The 15,264-nt window shown below is 39.9% G+C and overlaps 1 protein-coding gene across 2 annotated transcripts in view; it reads left to right on the plus strand.

Annotated features, from left to right (window-relative positions):
• The first annotated feature begins 4,643 nt into the window (after positions 1 to 4,643).
• Positions 4,644 to 15,264, plus strand: part of ODF2L (outer dense fiber of sperm tails 2 like) — a 47,059-nt gene continuing 36,438 nt past the window's right edge. For both annotated transcript variants that reach the window (XM_023509827.1, XM_023509826.1), the window contains exon 1: positions 4,644 to 4,757. The gene's annotated coding sequence lies outside the window, so the exon portion shown is untranslated. The remainder of the gene's footprint in view (positions 4,758 to 15,264) is intronic.

Consider the following 15,264-nt stretch of genomic DNA (forward strand, 5'->3'; position numbering starts at 1 on the left):
CAACCTAAATGTCTATTGGCAGAAGAATTGATAGGCAAATTGTGGTATATTCATAATGGAGTAATAGCAATAAAAAGGACCAAACTATGAAAATATGCAACAATATGGATGAGTACAACTAGATATGGAGAGAGAATGAAAGGAGCCAAACAGGAAAGCATATATATTTTATGATATCATTTATACAAAGACTAAGAATAGTCCAAATTAACCTCTAGGAATAGAAATTATAAAGTAGTTGTCTTGAGAGGGTGATGTGCATGGGGCAGGGGTATAGATTTGGGTAATTGACAGGATTTGGACATAAACTTTCTGGGCTGATGCCAATATTTTAAATCCTGTTTCAGGTAGCATTTTTATGGACGTATATAATTGTAAAAACTCACATTGTGAATATTTAACATCTGTGGACTTCATTGAATATCAATGATACCTCAATTTAAAAGTAGCCTACAGTCATCAGGAACTAAGTAGCCATGGAAGGCAATGGAATTGCTTCCCTTTGGTGGGAATGACTGGAATGAGCTTGCTATTTATGATTGCAGAAGGGGGCTTGTAGAAAAGTGTGATAAATTCTGAGGTCCGGAGCTCCTATGGTTGCTTTAAAACTTTATTAGATGCTGGGATGACATATCCAAATAAAGTATTAATGTTGTGAAGAGTCAACTAATAAGGTAAGTCTAATAAATAGACACATTAGATCGTTAATGTAAAAAATTAAGGCATCAATTGGGCAGGCATTAGGTCTTGAGAATTATACTGTTGCAGGAAGACGAGGCCCAGTGGAGAGAAAGAGCAGCCAAACACCATGCTTATAAGTGGAAGGGCTTTATTCACCAGCCAGGAGCTTACAACATAGAAGAATTCCAAATGACCGCATTCCCAGACTGGCTTGGTCTTTCCCTTTTTATTGACCATCAAAAAGTTCCATCTTACAGTCACCCTTCTCACTGGCCAGTTTGAATCAAGCAGGAGATGCTATTCCAGCCCCTACAGAACTACAGGATCTCACAGAACTTGGAAATTTCCAAGTTTCAGGAAGTTAAGTTTGCAGATTCCCAAGAGCTGAGTCACCTTTGAGAGGACCCTGCAGGTGTATCCTTGTGGTTTCCTTGAGAAGACTTGTTCTCCTAGACTTCACCCTTCTCAGGTATCCTCTCTCAATACTGGAGAAGTTTGAGTGTGTTTGGATAGTTCGTTCATCTTAATACATAGGCCCTACCAAGCTTTTTGCTTTCTGAAGAACTCCTGTCTTATGAAGCTGGCGTTGTCTTCCTTGAAAATTCTTCTAAGCACAGTCGAATGTCACTGACAGACATTACATGTGTTTACAGTGATTTGGCAAGGCCAGTGATTATCAATAATATTTCAACTTACTAGTGCAATGTTAGGTGTATAATGTTATTTATACACCTGTTGTTGTTTTTTTTCTTTTGAGATAGACTCTCACTGTGTTGCCTTTGGTAGAGTGCCATGGTGTTACAGCTCACAGCAACCTCAAACTCTTGGGCTTAAGTGATTCCCTTGCCTCAAACCCCCAGTAGCTGGGACTACAGGCACCCACCACAACGCCTGGCTACTTTGGGGTTGCAGTTGTCATTGTCGTTTAGGAGGCTCTGCCTGAGCTGGAACCTTCTAGCTTCGGTGTATGTGGCTGGCGCCCTAGTCATTGAGCTACTGGCACCGAGCCAAGCATTCTTACTTATTAGGAGTACTTCCACACCTTGGTAATGACTCACACAGAACTCACCTTGCTACTTTATAATCGGCTCTTTGCCTTGCCCTGTATCAGTAGCTAAGATGTGGAAGGGCCCAAACCTTGCTTTCTATTTTCCTGTCAATTAATTTTTATAATAAAAGTAAATATTATCCATTATTGTTTTTTAATCCCAGCATGTCTTCTATGATTCAAAAGAAAACAGAACTCCATAAAAGACAAATTATAGATAAAGAATTTATTCAATGAAAAGTAGACAGATGACTACTTTTTTGTTGAGATAGTAAGGCACTCTGCTTAATTTGTAGGGAATGCATGCAAGTTTCAAAGACTGTAATTTGGACAGGCATTATATGCAAAAACATGCTGACAAATTTGATGCATATGAAGGATTGTGTAATAAGGACAAAATAGGGGAACTGGGAAAAAATGTCTTATTCAACAAAATTTTATTTAAAGAATTACAACTCAGATTTCATCATAAAATGTAGTTCTGTTGTAGCATATTTAATAGCAAAAAAAATGAAAACCATTTACTGTGAATTTATTAAACAATGTATGGAAATCAAGGCAGATATAATTTGTCCTGGAAAAAAAGGGGGGTATTCTAAAAGCAGTTTGTCTCACCAGTCTATATACAGGCGAATTGAAGAAATAGGAAAATCTATCCAAATAAGTTTGGAGAGTTAAGTTGCTAAGTTAAAATAGTATGTTTACTGATATAAGACAGCATGGATGATACTAATAAGGCTCAACTTGCCATTTTTATTAGAGATACTGATGATGAATATAATATCACTGTAGAAGTGGCTTCTTTAGTACTGTTAAAAGACACAAGAAAATCAAGAGATTTATAAAAAGCAGTAAAAAAATGTGGGAAAGCAATTTTCTTCATCCACTTTCAACATATCTGGCATAGTTACCTCTGGCAATGATAGGTAACAAAGTGACTTGTAAAATAGAAGACAATGCAATTGCTGCCCCCAACTCACATTTGATGAAGTATCATTGCACAGTACTTCAAGAGAATTTATGATCAAAAGCTTTGGTTAACATCATGCAATCATCAAGGCTGTGCATTTCATAAAGACAAGGGATTGGGCTCGGTGCCTGTGGCTCAAGCGGCTAAGGCGCCAGCCACATACACCTAAGGTGGTGGGTTCAAATCCCCAGCCCTGGCCCGCCAAACAACAATGATGGCTGCAACCAAAAAAATGGCCGGGCGTTGTGGCAGGCGCCTGTAATCCCAGCTACTTGGGAGGCTGAGGCAGGAGACTCGCTTGAGCCCAGGAGTTGGAGGTTGCTGTGAGCTGTGATGCCATGGCACTCTACCCAGGGGAATAGCTTGAGGCTCTGTCTCAAAAAAAAAAAAAAGACAAGGGATTGAATCATCAGCAATTCCAAGAATTCCTTAAAAATATTGATGCTGACTATGGTGATGTTATTTACTTTTTGGAATGTTGAAAAGATTTTTATGATTTGCAACCTTATCAAGTCATTTATGGTATCAAAACCCAAATTTGTGCCAGATCTTGACAATGAGAACTGGCTTACAGATTTAGCATTTTTAGTAGATTTAACTACTCATTTAAACGACTTAAACATGCATGTGAAAGGTGAAATAAGGAATCCTTCTATCCCAAAATTTATTAACCAACCAGATTTTAGGAACAGATTAGATTTAGATTGTGCTGGATGTCGTATTTTCTTTACTGGGACAATTAAGTTAAAATAATCAATTTGAAAGAATCTTATATATTTTTAAGAAATCTGACTTTGAGATTTTGCGAAACTTCCCTTGAATGTCTTAGAAAGGTGGTTACAACTAATACCAATACAATTTAATTAGGCCGTTTTCATAAAACGGGCATAATTCCTGTAGAGTTATTTCTTAACCATGACAAATTAGTATAGTTAGCTAGAATCCTAGGTTAGTGCTGGAAAGGCCCTGGAAATTGTTCGTTTTCCTTGTCCCAACTCCACTTGTGTCCCTCCTCAGTTTTCTTCTGAGATGAGAAACCTGGCCCAGAGAAGTTAACTGACTTGCCGAAGGCCACAGTCCATCAGTGACAGCAGCACTTTTCAGCACTGGCATATATGGAGCAATTTTGAATACACTTGTAACTCTAACTTTTCACTGAGGCATCACAGTACTGGAGGGAAAAAAAGTGAAATCATCAACAGGAAACATTTTTTAGCTAAACCAATAATTAGGTAGCAGCATGGTGCGGTTTAAATACTCAGTTGATGGTGGCTCTATTTGTGAACTTAACGCGTTCGTCTACGATTTTTAACATAAAGTTGAGCCGCAGAACAAAGTGTTTTGTTTTTCCAAATAAAATCTTGACTTGGTTGTTCAGGAATTTACAAGCCATAAACTAGCTGGCTGTAACGCAGATATGAAAGAACTTGAGGTCTGAAAAGGATCTTGGAGAACACCTTTCCGATTCCCTCATTTAGCACGGGAAAACCCGAGGCCGTGGGAGGGATCTCAGCTAAAACTTTAATACCATACATTCAAAACCAGGTTTCTTCCAGTCCCAGTTGCCTTCACTTTTTCAGATCTCTCCTTCAGAAAGCAAAAGCAGGGGACTTCCAGTCAAGCGTCAGAGAAATCAGAAGAAATAGCCGTATTTCCCTTCTTGTTAAGTTCAGATATGGTTTTCGGTAACTAGTCACAGTGCCGTCCTTTTTGTAAGCAAAAATCTTTAAAAAACTAAAAAGTTTATCGGAAAAACTACAACGGACACCCAGCTCCTGGCCCGTGTCCCGCCCCCTCACTCCCGCCAATAGTAACAGGCGCTGCGCGCGCTTTCCCAATTGGCTGCGCAAGTCGACGGGTGGGCGGGGCGGCCGTTGCCAGAGAAGCCACTTGCCGGTTGTTACCGCCGCTATTCTTCCGCTGGCTTCGTGCCGGGCACTTTTCTTGGATTTCGCCGGCTTCCCGCCTCGCGTCCGTGGCTTTCCTGCCTAGTCTTAACCCACTGCCCAGCCCCTGTGTCCCGCTTCCTCCTAGCAGACTCAGGGCTGTAAAGCACAGGTACGCTTCCCGGGGTTTCCACTACCGCCTTGATGGCGCCTCCGGCCCTTTTTCTGTAATCTCGGCGGCGGCGGGATGACGTCACGGAGACGTGCTGACGCAGCGGCGGGCGCGTTGGGGCGCCTTTTGGGTGGGGGCTTCTGTGGAAAGGTTGGTTGCAAAGCAGCGTGTACCGGCCGGCTGCCTTTATCGCGCGTGGACGGTGATGGGCCCGAAAGTGAAGGGCCCTCCCCGCCGCCTGCATCCCCTCGGCTTCCCCAGACCCATTCCCTGGTCGGCAAAGAGCCAGCGAGACCTTGACACCCCTCAGGGCAGCCCTTAGAGTGAGGTGGGCTTGTCCGGAAGGAAGCCCTGACCGGGCGGTTCCCAGGTGTGGCAGCGTTTCTTTCTGAAATAGTGCTCTCTCAGTCCTTCGGCTGTCTATCCTAGATCATGGAGCCTTGAGGCTGCATAAATGAGGCGTATTCCAGAAAGCCTCGGAAAATAATTTCTTCTGCAGGATCCCTCTAGTATCCAGCTCCTCTCTAAAACCCCTTTAGTGCGCGATTGGCTTAGGGCCCCGGGAAGCGCTGGATGCTGACTTGCCTTTAGTCCCAGCCCTGCCACTGGCTCAGCAGTGTTTTTTGTTTGTTTGGAGACAGTCTCACTTTGTCTCCCTGGGTGGAGTGCTGTGGCGTCACAGCAACTTCAAGCTCCTGGGCTCAAGAGATTCTCTTCCCTCAGCCTCCCAGGTAGCTGGGACTACAGGCGCCCTCCACAACGCCCGCCTATTTTTTCTGTATTTAGTAGAGACGAGTTCTCAACTCTTGCTCAGGCTGGTCTCGAACTCATGAGCTCAGGCGATCCACCTGCCTCCACCTCCCAGTGTTAGGATTACAGGTGTGAGCCACCGCGCCCAGCCAGTGGTGTGTTCTTGTGCGGGTCATTTAACTTTATTTCTGGCTTCAGTTTACCTATCTGTATAATAGGACAGTAATAATCACTATAAATAGTAAAATATTAAGTGAACGCAGTACCATATATATGGTACTGAATATAAGTGGTTAGTGAGTGATGATGGTACTTGCTTACTGTGAAAGCTATAACCAGACTGTGGCTGCTGTTGGAGATAAAGTTGAATTTGAAGGCAGTTTTCCCCTCTCCTAATGCATAGTAAGGTTTCAAGTGTATTTGAATGCATGAGGTTCTTGGAGTCGTTTTAAGCACCACTTCACTAGTTATGGTTAAAGGAAAAAACTGCAGAAAGCCTATCTTCAAATAGGCAGAAAGCCTATTTTCAAATTAGCTTGACATTGTTCTGTTTATAGTAAGAATATCATGATCATGTCTGTAATTCATTTTTTTGCTTATTTTTACTGTTAGTTTTACAATTGATGTGTATTAATAGTATAGTTTTTGTATCTCAAGCACCCAAAGATATGAGAAAATGGCTTTGTAAATTTTATTATTCATTGTGTTTGCTTTGTGCAAATGAATTAGACTCAAGGGGGTTGAGTATAGCAGTAACATTGAAGTAACATCAGGTCCCGCCCTCCCCCAGCATGTTGGAAGTCAGTGATGGTTTTGCCCTGGTCTCAGGTTTAGTAGTTCTCAGTCAATTTAGGACTACATTGATGATGATTTGCAATAATTATAAAAGAAATAAATAGATACTGCAAAATGTTTTGTGAAGTTGTTTTGCACAAATAACTGAGCCTTGCAGTTAGTTTCAGGAATGGTGATTAATTTAGGATTTTTTTTTTTTTTTTATTGTTGGGGATTCATTGAGGGTACACAGAAATAGGTTACATTGATTGCTTTTGTTAGATAAGGACCCTGTTATAATTGTGCCCTGTCCCCAAAAGGTGTACCACACCCCTTGTCCACCCAGCCCCTCCCTCTTTTCCTTTCTCAGCTCTCCCTATCCCCCGCTGTGTAGTAGGGCACTAATTGTCCTCAAGTCAGAATTGAGTTCATAGGATTCTTGCTTCTCCATTCTTGTGATGCTTTACTAAGAAAAATGTGTTCCACATCCATGCAGGTTAATACAAAAGATGTAAAGTCTCCATCTTTTTTAGTGTCTGTATAGTATTCCATGGTATACATATACCATGGCTTGTTAATCCATTCCTGGGTTGGTGGGCATTTAGTCTGCTTCCACATTTTGGCTGTAGTAAACAGTCTAGTTCAAGTGTCCCTGGGGTAAAAAGAATTTTTTTCTTCTGGGTTGATGCCCAGTCATGGGATTGTAGTATCAAATGGGAGGTCTAGCTTGAATTCTTTGAGGGTTCTCCATACTGCCTTCTAAAAGGGTTATATTAGTTTGCAATCCCACTAGCAGTAAAAGTGTTCCCTTCTCTCCACATCCACGCCAGCATCTGCAGTTTTGAGCCTTTGTGATGTGGGCCATTCTTACGAGGGTTAGATGATATCTCAAGGTGGTTTTGATTTGCATTTTTATAATAATTAGGACATTGAGCATTTTTCATATGTTTGTCAGCCATTTTTCTGTATTTAGAGAAGGTTCTATTCATCTCTCTTGTCTAGTGATCTAAGGGGTTGTTGGCTCTTTTTATGTTTATTAATTTGAGTTCTCTGTAGATCCTAGTTGTCAAGCTTTTGTCTGATTCAAAATACGCAGATATCCTTTCCCAATGTGTAGGTTGCTTTTTTGCTTTGGTTGTCGCCTTAGCTGTACAGAAGCTTTTCAGTTTCATTAAGTCCCCTTTGTTTTTGCTATTGCAATTGCCGTGGAAGCCGTCCATCCAAATGGGGGCAGAGGAAGTGCAACTCTCTCTTTTTGCTGATGATATGATCTTATACTTAGAGAAACTCAAAGACTCAACCACAAGACTCCTGGAAGAGTTCAAAAAATTCAGTAACATCTCAGGATATAAAATCAATAGCCTTTATATATGCCAATAACTGCCAAGCTGAGAAGGAAATCAAGGACACAATACCCTTCTCAGTAGCTTCAAAGAAAATGAAATACCTAGAAATACATCTCACAAAAGAGGTGAAGGACCTTTATAAAGGAAACGAACCCCTAGGAAAAGAAATAGTAGAAGATATTAGCAAATGGAAGAGTACATCATGCTTATCGCTGGGAAGAATCAACATTGTTAAAATGTCCATACTTCCCAAAGTAATCTACAGATTCAGTGCTATCTCTATTAAAATACCAACATCATACTTTCAAGACTTGGAAAAAATAATTCTGTGTTTTGTGTGGAACCAGAAAAAAACCCGAATATCCGAGACAGTTCTTAGAAATAAAAACAAAGCTGGGGGCATTGGCCTACCAGACTTTAGACTGTACTACAAGGCCACAGTGATCAAAACAGCATGGTATTGACACAAACATAGAGACTTATACATTTGGAACCAAATAGAAAACCAGGAGATGAAACAAACCGTCTTACAGCCACCTAATCTTTGATAAACCAAACAAGAACATACACTGGGGGAAAGAATCCCTATTCAATAAATGGTACTGGGAGAACTGGATATCCACATGTAAAAGACTAAAACTGGACCTGCACCTTTCTCTATGCATAAAAATTGATTCACGATGGATAAAAGACCTAAATCTAAGGCATGAAACAATTAAAATCCTCAAAGAAAGTGTGGGGAAAACACTGGAAGATATCAGCCTGGAAAATGACTTTATGCTTTTTTTTTTTTTTTTTTAAGATGAAAAATTTTCTCCAGGAGGCTGTGGTGGGTGGATTGCTTGAGCTCAAGGGATCCATACCAGCCTGATCAAGAATGAGACTGTCTCTACTAAAAATAGGAAAACTAGCCAGGTGTTGTGGTGGGTACCTGTAATCCCAGTTACTTGGGAGGCTGAGGCAAGAGGATCACTTGAACCCTAGAGTTTGAGGTTGCTGTGAGCTGATACCATATCACTCTACCAGTGTGACAGTGAGACTCCATCTCAGAACAAAACAAAAAACCATGAAAAATTTTAAAGAAAACATCTGGCGAGGAAGCAGCCCTAACAGTGAATCAAAGGGGTCCCAAGTTAACACAGCCCCCAAATACCTGCAAGTGCAGGTATTACTTCATTCTGTTTTAATTTCATCATAGTGTTGGCTAGCAGAGGATATTCTCATTTTATAGAAGGGAAAAGCAAGGCCCCCAGTATGGCTAACTATTGTCCATATCAAATGGCTAGTAGGGATTAAGAACTGACATTTTATGAGTCTGGCTCAGTATTCTGTTATTTTAATGTGCTGCTTCTGGGTCATCAAAGAATAGTTATGTTGTGTTCATTCTGCCTGTATGCTGGGAAGGAAGGAAAGGAGGAAATATTAAAAAGATATTCTTCAAAATGATCTAAATTAATTTTGGTATTTCAATGGATAATATAGAATTATCTAGAAATTGCTTACATGTGGAGCAATGGGTAGATAGAGGGTTGTATTCATATGTATGTGATCATTTCTTTCTGTGCTGATCTTGTTTTCCTGTCATTTTCTGATTCCTTCATTGTTTTTCATGTTTCTGTCATAAGTGGAAGCAATTTTTATTTGGTGTCTTCACACTTTGTTAATAGGAGAAGAATATTTAAATTTTAGCTCCCCGGCACCCTGGTGACCAGTTTCATTGCTTCCACTTTCCTCATTTCCACCTGCCTAGTCCATTCTTCAAATAACCACTGGATTGATCTTTTAAAAATGCACTTGTGGTGATACTGGAATTTCATCTTCAGTAGGTTCTTGGTCTCGGAGATTCGAAGAATGAATCCACAGACCACAGGTCAGTGGTCAGACAGGGTTTATTTACAGAAAAGAAAAGAATACAAAAACACCAAAGCTTCTGCAGAGAGAACCCAGGTGTGTATGGGGCAGCTCTCTGGCTCTCTGTCTCTCTGGGCTCTTTGTCCAGGGGTGTGTATGTGTGTGTGTGTGTGTACATATATATATATGTATAATCCCATGATATCTGCTATAGTTACATTTAGCCAGAACTCAGTAGCAACTAAATGGCTACAATCCTTTCATTCAGGCCTAGGAAACTTACATGAAATTGACCAGGCCTAGGAAAGGCTCCAGCCTGCTGGTTGCTCTGTCAGCTACTGCTGGATCAGTACTGCCAGGGTTGAGGTGGCAGGCCCTCTAGCTCAGCTCAGCTCAGCTCAGCTCAGCTGGCTACAGAGACACCTGTCCTCTATCAGTGGGTCAGGTGCGGTGGCTCACGCCTGTAATCCTAGCACTCTGGGAGGCGGAGGCATGTGGATTGCCTGAGCTCAAGAGTTGGAGACCAGCCTGAGCCAGAGTGAGACCTTGTTTCTAAAAAAATAGCTGAGCATTGTTGTGGGCACCTGTAGTCCCAGCTACTTCGGAGGCTGAGGCAAGAGAATCGCTTTGGAGTTTGAGCTTGCTGTGATATCAACAGTTCTCTACCGAGGGCCACAAAGTGAGACTCTGTCTCAAAAAAAACAAAACAAACAAACAAAACCAAAAATGCACTTGTGATTTATCATTGCCATGTTCAAATTATTTAATGTTCTGTTGTAACCTTGGGGGAAAAAATCCAAGCTCTTGAGCGTGGCATACAGTCAGAATGTCTAGCTTCCTCTTACCACTTTTGTGAATCATGTCTCCTCGTGATTCCCTGCCCCTGCCAGTTCAGGACCATCTGTCCCAGTGTCTTTTCGCTTCCTTTTTGTGTAGCTCAAATGTGTTGTGTAGGACTCGCCTGAATTTCCACTTCTGCTGGGAAGCCTCCCAGGAACCTGCCAATGAGCCCTGGGTGTCCTTTGCATGCTTTGGTGGTACCCCCAGAGTCCCCTGTCACGGCCTTTAGCACAGTGGATTTTAGTGGTCTGGTCAAGATCTGTCTGCACTCTCTTTAGACTTGTAGTCTGTGCCTTCAAGTAGCTCCACCTTATTCATTCCTCATTTCCTTGTACAGAACAGTTTTCAACTTCTGAATCTAAATTTAATTTATGAGTACAGTTAAAACCCAACAAATTCAGACAAATTTGCGTGTTACTTTTGCTTTGTATATTTTTTATATATATTTACATTTTAGTATCTTACAGCTTTTAGTTCAAAACTGAGTTCCACCAACCCTCCTTACTTGTAATCATATTTAACCTTTCTAAGACTTGGTTTTCTTAGCGATAGCTTTTGGATATTTTTTCCTAACACTTTATTTTAAAAATTTCAAAATATCATGTTGGCACTACCTGCATTGCTTTTTTATAGTTTGAGTCAAACTTACAAGGGTACCTGTTACATAGGTGGTGTGTATTATACCTGTTAGGTGGGACTTCACCTGTCCCCTGTTCCCCGCTCCCACCTGCTTCTTTTCCACTGAGTTTCACTTCCACCTGTGTCCATGATTGTTGAACGAGTGGTTCCAGTTTAGTAGTGGGTATGTGCAGTTTTTCCATTCTTGGGATACTTCAATTAGAAGAATGGTCTCTCTCCAGTTCCATCCAGGTTGTCACAGGATGTGTGTGTTCACCATTTTTCTTATGTCTGAGTAGTAGTACTCCATGGTGTACATAATATTAATCCACTTGTGTGCTGATGGGCTTGGGATGATTCCACATCTTTGCAATTGTGAATTGTATTGCAGTAAATGTTGGAGGGCAAGTGTCTTTTAATAAAATGACCCTTTTTCCTTTGGATAAATTCCCAATAGAGAGTTTGCTGGATCAAATGGTAGGTCTACTTGTAGCTCCCTGAGGTGTCTTCATGTTGTTTTCCAAAAAAGTTGTACTAGTTTGCAGTCCCACCATTAGTATATGAGTGTTCCTTTCTGTATCCGTGCCAACATCTGTTGTTTTGGAACTTTTTGATAAACACCATTCTCACTGGAGTAGGTGATACCTTATTGTGGTTTTGATTTACATTTGTCTGGTGCTTAGCTTTTGGATATTTAATAGGGACCTTCTCAAGCTTTTTGTGAAATAATGTTTACAAGGTCAGTCATTGCCCTGCTCAATAAACTGCAGCAGTTGTCCTGATGTTGAAGGAAAGGAAAATGCTTTTTGAACACTTTGGTCTAGTGTTTCCTGGGTAAGTGGGGTCTATATGGGGCCTCCGTCATCTCAAGAGTGTCCTGGTGTGAACAATAAGTGATTTAGTCACCCTAACTTACAATTATTTGAGAACCTAATCTATGCCCCCCAACTGTTAGGTAATTTTTGAGGGTAGAGAGTGATGGGTGTGATACTTATCTTCACAGGGTTAGTAGTGAGTTTTTTTAAAAACTAAAATATGAGCATTTATTGAACAATTAAATTCTAAACTATATGATCCTAAAAATACTGTTAGTGTAGAGTTCTTGGTGGAATTGATAAGAGGGGAATTTGGGCCTTGAAGTACATGTCCTATGTATACAGGTCCGTTATTCTTGCTGTTACCTTTTCTCCTCATTATCCAGTCTGAAGCCCAATTTATTTATTTATTTTTGTAGTTTTAAAACATTTTTAATTATGGATACCTAGTGGTTATATATCTTTATAGTGTACATGTGATGTTTCAGTATAAGCCTACGATGTGAATTGATCCAGAGTAATTGGGGTATCCATCACCTTTGGCATATAGCATTTCTTTCTGTTAGGAATCATTAGGTTCTGTTTTTTTAGTTAAAGTGTACTCTAACTTACTGATTATAGTCACTTTGTTGTGTTATCATATATCATTCATTCTATCCATCTAACTATATTATTGTACCCATTCACTGTCTCTGCTTTATTCTCCTCCCACTGCCTTTCCCAGCCTCTGTTAACCATCATTATACTCCTTTGTCTCCATGAAATCAATTATTTTTAATATTTAGCTCCCCCATACAAGTGAAAACATTTCACATTTGTCATTCTTTACTTGGCTTATTTCACTTAACAATGTTCTTATCCATGTTGTTTCACATGGAAGAATTTTTTCCTTTTTGTGTGATGCCCATCTTTTAGATATAAATTCCTTTATACTCTATTCATTGGAGAGGGGCATTAGATAAATAGTTATCTAAGGTATTCTGTGTATCAGAACATGCTTCCCAATTTTGGTAGCTTTTACTTACAAGATTTGTTTTCGGTTCGGAGCCTGTGGCTCAAGTGGCTGGGGCGCCAGCCACATACACCTAGGGTGGCGGATTTGAGTCCAGCCTGGGCCTGCCAGGCAACAATGATGGCTGCAACCAAAAAAAAATGACCAGGCATTGTAGCAGGCGCCTGTGGTCCCAGCTGCTTGGGAGGTGGAGGCGGGAGACTCGCTTGAGCCCAGGAGTTGGAGGTTGCTGTGAGCTGTGATGCCACGGCACTCTACCCAGGGGGACAGCTTGAGGCTCTGTCTCAAAAAAAAACAAAGGTCTGTTTTCTAGCTCTGGTTATTCTCCTCTTTGCCTATGTTAAAGTTTCCAGTACATTTTTCCTTTCATTATTGAGTCTTAAAATGCCATACAGTTACTTCTCTGGTTAACTTTTGATCTGCAGTGTCCAGAATAGTGGGAGAAAAAAAGCAGCATTCCTACACCTACTTTGTGTTCCTTATTGAATATTTCATGGTAAAATTTTCGAAAGAAGCTATGTTCAAAGCCAATGTGAGTTACTTTTCCAAGAATTAGTATTTGGCAAAAGAAATTAAAATCTGCAGGATTCATATGCTTTTCTCTTTAGAAAGCTTAGCTTTAAATACATATTCATGTGAAGCTGGTTTAGTTTACTTAGTCTGATCTAGATGATCTTTCTTTTCTGTGCCATGGCCTGTGTCATTGTCCCTAAACAGCCATCCCTCAAACACTTATTGTTGGCCAAAATGGAACATAGTTTAGTGAGTGTAGCTGGGTCAGTATAACCCAGGAGCACTCCTGGAAAAAGCTTTGAATACATGCCTTTTTGGCAGGAGACTGGCAAAATAGTCTCTATATAGGAAATTTAATTCTTTAAACATGTTAAAATATTTCAAAATTGCTAATGTTTAATAAGGGTATGATCATTAAGTGCGTGCAGAATGTGTGACAAGTTGTACAAAAGTACGTTTGTCAGTTGGCAGTACATTCTGCATAACCAAAAATATTTTATTGTGAAATACCTGTTTTCTGTACAGGAATACATTTCCTGTACAGGTCCACTAAAATGCTAGCATTTTTTTTTTGTAAAGATAGGGCTTTTTATGCTAAAGAAAACAATTATGTTCTTGTTCAGCACACAGCACATGTATATGTGTGTGTATATATATATAATAGTCACAACACAAAAATAATGGAGTACCTTGAAATCTTCTCTGGATGTAAGTCTTTATTAACTTGGAGAAGATAATTGTTGATAATTTCTATGTAAATATCAGAAAAATATGGTTCTCGGGTGGCGCCTGTGGCTCAAAGGAGTCGGGCACCAGCCCCATATGCCAGAGATGGCAGGTTCAAACCTGGCCCCGGCCAAAAACTGCCAAAAAAGAAAATAAAAATATGGTTCTCTGCTTTTAAGATAAATTTTAGTATGTTGAACTAAATCTAAAACCTCTAATTTTACAATGTGCTAATTTTATTTATTTACTATTTAAGATAAAACATAGTGACCAGTTATAGTTGAGGAAGCAGAAATGTTTTGTTTTGTGACTTTATCTAGTGATAAAACTTTTAGAAAAGTTGAAAATATAGTTGCCAGTGCTTGTGAAGCTCAGAGAGCACTCATTTAAAATACTGATGACAAACTCAGTCTTATCTCATAAAATAGTTTCTACACATTGAAGATCTCTATCATCTTACGTTACTTTTGAATTTTTTATTCCAAATATAGGAACAGTTTTTTTTAAGATGATTCCCCTGAAGGTAAGTCAAGGGGTGAATAAATGAAAAGAAACATAGTTTTTAATTATCATATTCATTAAGGGCTCTATTAATGAATAGAGTCCTTTCCTTTAATTATTGCCTAGCTTTTGCAAGGCTTGTACGTGCTGAGGATTCCAATATAAACATGATGTTCCTTCGTGAGATTCCAGTCTATAGAAAGACAAATATTTAGACAAGTGAATGGATGTCAGGTAAATTCTAGGTCCTCTCCGAGTAGGGGTGGTTGTTCCAGCTGAACAATCAGTAGGTGATGGTTCTCTTGATTGCGGTGATTTATCCAGAGCATATGCTTTTTAACCCTTTAGGTTTGGTTTTTAATTTGATTTTGTGTATCTATATATTTTTAATTCTTCTAGTCTATTTATAGCTCAGAATATTGTTATGCCCTAGTAATAGATGATGCATATTTGCCACATTCAAGTGGATCGTCTTAGACTGTATGTAGGTTATTTGGCATTTCTTTTTGGATTTTAGTTGCTGATATTTCAAAAATGTGAGCATGTTTCATTGGCTTGTATCCTAGATATTTATCTCTGCAGAATATAGAATATTCAGACCAAAAAAATACTTTGGAAGGCTTCTGAATTGCTAATTAAATATTGTGAGTCATTTTCAACCTATAATTCATTGCTACCTCAAGTATTAAAAACTGAACAAATGTGGCTCAGCGCCTGTGGCTCAAGTGGCTAAGGCGCCAGCCACATACACCTAAGGTGGT

Source organism: Otolemur garnettii, unplaced genomic scaffold (assembly GCF_000181295.1).
Source record: "Otolemur garnettii isolate 467f Iridium unplaced genomic scaffold, OtoGar3 scaffold00010, whole genome shotgun sequence".
Lineage (NCBI taxonomy): Eukaryota > Metazoa > Chordata > Mammalia > Primates > Galagidae > Otolemur > Otolemur garnettii.